The sequence below is a fragment of the Cyprinus carpio genome, chromosome B12 (genome assembly GCF_018340385.1).
Source record: "Cyprinus carpio isolate SPL01 chromosome B12, ASM1834038v1, whole genome shotgun sequence".
Taxonomy (NCBI): domain Eukaryota; kingdom Metazoa; phylum Chordata; class Actinopteri; order Cypriniformes; family Cyprinidae; genus Cyprinus; species Cyprinus carpio.
In genome coordinates, this window is record NC_056608.1 from 2,658,948 (window position 1) to 2,664,873 (window position 5,926).

Below are 5,926 nucleotides of genomic sequence, written 5' to 3' on the forward strand. Positions count from 1 at the left end.
CAGTGTGAGAAATATGACCTGAAAATCTTAAAAATATTTGATTTCATATAAAAATTTAAAATTTTAATATTTTTTTTTTTTTTTATTTTTTTTTTTTTTTTATTGTTCTCCTCTATGAGGTTTGCAAACTTTTACCAAAATTTAGGGTGTGTAAATACAGTACAAATCATCAAAAAAATATTTATTTATATATTTATTTATTTATTTATTTATTATTACACAGTAAGCATTAAATAAATATTTGAGTAACTAGGCAAATAAATGTTTGAAAATGTTGACTGTCATTCATAGGATGTCAAACTCAATTTTGAAAATACAAAAATATAAGCTTGTTTTATTTTATTTTACATTATTTTATTTTAACTTTCTACCAAAATTTGGGGTGTGTAAATACAGTTCAGAACCCTGATTGTAATAATTATTTTGTATTTCCATGCAGTAAACATTCAATAAACATACTACAATATATATATTCTACAAATATAACTATTAAAAAGAAACAATTTTCACTCAGAAATCAATAGTGTATTTCACAAATAGTAACGCAGTGAATTAAACATGCATTTTTACAGTAAAAAAGGTTTGTGATTTATTGTAAAACATAATCCAGTCATCTTAATTTTCTTTGATTTAAAACTTCGATTTAATTTGTTTTAAACTGTTAGCACATCTTCAATGGCTGTTTCATTCTCTTAAATTAATAAGCCTGTTAAAATTTAAACATGCTAATCAAGCAGAGAGTTTAGATTATTTTGAGCTTTAAGCATCGTTAAGCATTAAGATGTAACTTTGTGGCAATGACAAGGAAGAACTTGACAAAAAATGTTGCTAATCTAAATCTTAAATGGTATTAAACATAGCAAGGCACGTTGTATGAACCTCCCCGAACGTCCAGCTATATATATTACAGTACATATAAAAACAGCAGCCTGTAAAGCTCAGTGTTCAGAAGTGATATGAATAGCAGTTATGTAATAACACTCCACAAAACACATCACTAATACCAGTGCTAAGACCTATTAGATGTTTAAAAGATTAATGCTTTGAAAGCTAGAACCTGTTTAAGCCCATTATTACTCAGACCACAAATTGCAATACCTAATATACTGATACTGTCATTTGTTCCCCCCATCAGTTAATGAGTAATATTTCTCTGTATGTATATGAACCACACAAAGCTTTGTCCATTTGAAGGCCAAGCGGCTGAAGTTGCTATGGTCAATTTCTGTTTGCAGTTTATCGAAAACAAAATCAAAGGTAAACTGTAAGGCCAGGTGGCGTGTTTCTCGGTTTCTCAGTGCTCCATTACTGCTCTGTGTTTGTTGTGCCAACCTGTTCACGTCTGTCCGAAGCAAACATGCACCGCTGACCACCCAGTAGAGCAAGTCTGCATTCCTTCCAGCAAAACCCTGTTGTTTGTGACCTTTGACTGCGTAACAAGAACCTGCTGAGGGGAGAATATTCATTTAGAAACTATTCAAACCTGTGCTGATCCTTTATTCTCAGATAGAGCAACATGATAACAGCTCTTTGATCTCTGCGGTGACATTTCTAGCAGCCGTGTTGTAGTCAGATGTTCTCATTATTATATTCTCATTTTGCATGTCCTAGATAACAACATGAGGCTAATGATGACAATTTTCAATTTTGGGTGAATTATAGAAATTAAATGTGCAACACCGTTCAAAGGGTTTTTTTTTATGTTTTGAAATAAGTCTCTTCTGCTCACTAAGACTGCATGTATTTAATCAAAAATACAGTAAAGTATTGTTAAATGTTAGTACAATTCAAAATAAGTGTGTTTTATGTGAATATATTGTAAACTGTAATTTATTCCTTTGACGCAGTGCTGTATTTTCAGCATCATTACTCCAGTCTTCAGTGTCACATGATCTTCAGAAATCATTCTAATATGATGATTTGCTGCTCAAGAAACACTTCTGATTATTATCAATGTTGAACACAGTTGTGCTGACTGATATTTTTGTGGAAACCATCATGCATTTTATTTTTCAGGATTATTTGATGAATAAAAAGTTCAAAAGAACAGCATTTATTTGAAACCGAAATATTTTGTTACATTATAAATGTCACGTTTGAGCTATTTAATGCGGCCTTGGTGAATAAAAGTACTAATTTCTAAATCTTACAGACCCCAGATGTGTGTTGCGGTCAAATCTGGGTGATTCGGTGGTCTGGTCATGCATGCAATAACACAAATGTTCTGATATCACATAACCAAGTTACTGAGCTCCAGTGTCAAAACAAATTGGTGCAATAGATCTCAGATGCATGCAATGCATGTCAGTCTCAAAACACTGACTGGTGGAGCGTTTTGACCCTGAATGAACCTAATAACTTACTCCAAGAAATGATTCTTTGTTTATTTAAGGTTATTCTATTTAGGATAGTCGTGTATTGTGGTTGCGGTTGTAAATTGCATGCTGCCTTTTAGCAACAATTATCTCCTAATGTGAATCACACTGAAGAGCTGCACTCATTATTATCAGCCCATCTTATCTAGAAATCATTTGGTGAGTGTTCAGGAAATGGTTCAATTTTTGAAAACAGCACACCAGCACGTTTGCACAAAACATCCAATGTTAGAGACAGACATGAACTGACTTAAGTATGTCTGAACATGCAAGATACTGCTTAGCCTTCTTCTTTATCTTCACCATCGGTAAGTCATTTTCTTTGTTTATGGAAGCTGGGATGCTAAAATTATTGTCTGCATTGGTATTTGAAGCTGTGACATCAAATGTAAAATGATTATTTTACAAAAAAGAACCAAAGACTGAATGACAACGAACTATTTTGAATGCAGGAGTGTGTAAGACACAGCAGCACATTTTGACCAAGAATATGAAATGAATTGCTTACTTTTGAAGGATAAACTACTTATTCTAGTATCAAGTGTGTGAGTTTAATGTGTGTAAGTATGGGTTACAGATGAATGTGTAGACAAACAAATCTGATAAACAGCAGAAATATGTAACATTGTTTTTCTGCTTCATTTTTGAGGCGTTTTCAGGTGCATTAACAGAAGGAAGTGATCGCAGATATAATCTCACTTCCACTCGTTCAGATCTCGACCGTAAACGCTTCCAGGAAGCTGATCAGAGACTCTGATTTAATGATGTTATGAAGCTAAAAGCAGGCCTATATGACAAAAGAGGCTAAAAACAAACTAAAGTGTAGCAGACAAGAAGGTTTTGAGGCTGTATGTGTATAAAACATGACAAAAACGTAGTAATTTCTCCCTACATAATAAATAGCTTGCACAGATGAAACACAAACATCGTCATGTTCTGTTGTGTTTGGAGGCAGACGATGTTTGGGAACGAAAGTCACATGAGTTTTTTGACTTTGTTGTGGAATTTATTTGGTAAATGTTTTTCCATCATAGTTTATGCAATGGAAATATTACAGAAATCATAATAATAATAATAATAATATATATACATACATATAATTGTGTGTTTGTGTATATGTATGTTTGTATATATATATATATATATATATTTTTTTTTTTTTTTATGCACATCTTGGCTTTTCCATCCAGCTTTATTTATTTTTATTTTTATTTTTATTTTTTTATTTTTTTTTTTTTATTGTTGTTGAATGCAATATAATAATAATAATAATAATAATAAAATACTGTAGGTGGATGTAAACAGCTTTTGTAAGTTCATGAAAGCTCAAGTCCATTAAATAATATTAAGAGAAACAACTTTTATAACTGTGTTTATATTATTTATTATTAAATGTTGAAATTGACATTAAGATTAATACATGCTTTACAAGTAAATTACTATTAATATTACTTCAAGCCAACATTATCTAGTAATCTGATGAGTTTTGAATAAGGATATCTGACTGATATCTTGCAGATTGTTTGTTGGTGGCGCAGGTAAAGGCACAAGACTCTTCCAGTGATGAACCAGGTACAAACACACAATCCAAACCCTACAAACCCCATTCAGAGCTGATCACCGTCCTATTTACATCATGTTTCTTTCCTGAATCTCAGAAATCAAGTATGCTGTCATAGGAGCAGGAATTGGCCTTTTCCTTTCCATCTGCTTTCTGCTAATCAAACTCTACATCATCAGAAAGCAGGCGCTTGAGAATGAACAGGAGAGATCAGGCAAGTCTTTAACTGTAAATCTGATTCAAACATTAACCATCATAGCTTTAATCACTTTTTTTAATGATCATGTTTAATGCTTTAATATTTCTAAAGAAACATCACTGAGAAGAGCATCTGCACGGTAAGAATATTTTTATACGTAATTATTACTGTGATGATAGTTACAAAAGTTTGGTCTGAAAGTGAATCTTATAAAATGGTTTATTTTTAAGGGATCACTGATGTGGAGAGCAGGCGGGAATGAAATGTCTTCTGAGGATGATTTCATGCAAACTTTTACATCATTTTATGACTGTTTTATACAGTTTTATTTATTAAGTAGGGGCCAGTTTAGGCCTGTAAAACAATTCAGCAGATCAGTGCCATTGCTGTCACGAGGCCTTTTTGTGCTTTTTGAGCCATAATGTGAGTACAATATATTTACAATAACTGTAACAGAGAAATTGTTTGTATGAAGAACACCCATGATTTAAGCCAGCTTGTCTTTTCATTTGGGTTTTTCCTTCTTTTATGTAATTCATCTGTGATAATGAAATATACATTTCTATGTGTGATCAAACATGACTGTTTATTTGTAATTGCTAAGTAAATAAAAAATTTACAGCTTTAAGTACATTTAGAGTCATTTATCTTTATTAAAATGCATATCTAATGCTTTATATATTTAATATCAATATATCAACTTTTTTTTGTTTGTTTTGTTGCTTTATATATTTAATATCAATATATCAACTTTTTTTTGTTTGTTTTGTTTTTTGATTGATTGATTGAGTTATTTTCATTCTCAATTCTTCACACAGTTTTCGTCCTAACCAACTTTCTCTCATTCAAATGTTTCAAATCCCCCTCAGTCTTCTTCCAGAACAATAGCAAAGGTTGGACAGCCGACAAACCGTGTTACAGTGTTTTCCTTGTGTCAAGGGACACATCTCGTTGTTATAATTCACTGCAATATATTGTTACTGGGAATTACAGTGTTTTACAGTTATCCTCCTTTCGTAATGAATGGACGCTAGGCTGTGGCTGGTCCAATTGGGTCCAATTGGTTTAATTTTCAATACTTACAAGTTTTTCTCATTTGGTCACTAAATGGAAACTTGGATCCGCCTTTTGCAAAACTCTTCACACAGTTCTCTTGCTAAACCAACTTTCAGCTTGGCAAAGCAGTTCATTTCCAACATTCGTGTTGAACAAAAGAAAAAAATCTATTCACAAATGCACTACAACTAACTCCAAAACACTTTATTCAGGTCTCAAATGAAATTCAGGGCAACAAAATCAACTCATTCTTCCAGATGAGAACACTAGCAAAGGTGAGCCAGACAGTCATTCCGACAGTAAAAACACACTTGTCACCACATGCAATCAAAACAATGACCAGTGTGAGGGTTTAAAATTCGCGCTTAAACGAATTGACCATGTCAGAATCAAGCACAGTAGCAGGGTCAAAGAAACTTGATACAGGTGGCACGATTCCTAGTATGGCAGTACAGATTTTCGGAAGAGAACATGTAAACCTTTGTTTACCTGTAGTTAAACCAAGGAACACATCTCTATGTTTATAACAAATTCACTGCAATATATGTTACTGAATTAAATCAGTGATGACATGTTTACTCGGTAAAGTGAGGCCACACGGGGGAACATCATTGGGCAGAGGGCGATATTTAGTATTGACACCGATCGGCAATGGTAGTAAGGTAGTGCCAAATCACCATGCAATCAGAACTGGCGTAAATCCATCTCCAATAATTGCAGATGAGAGAGCCTTTG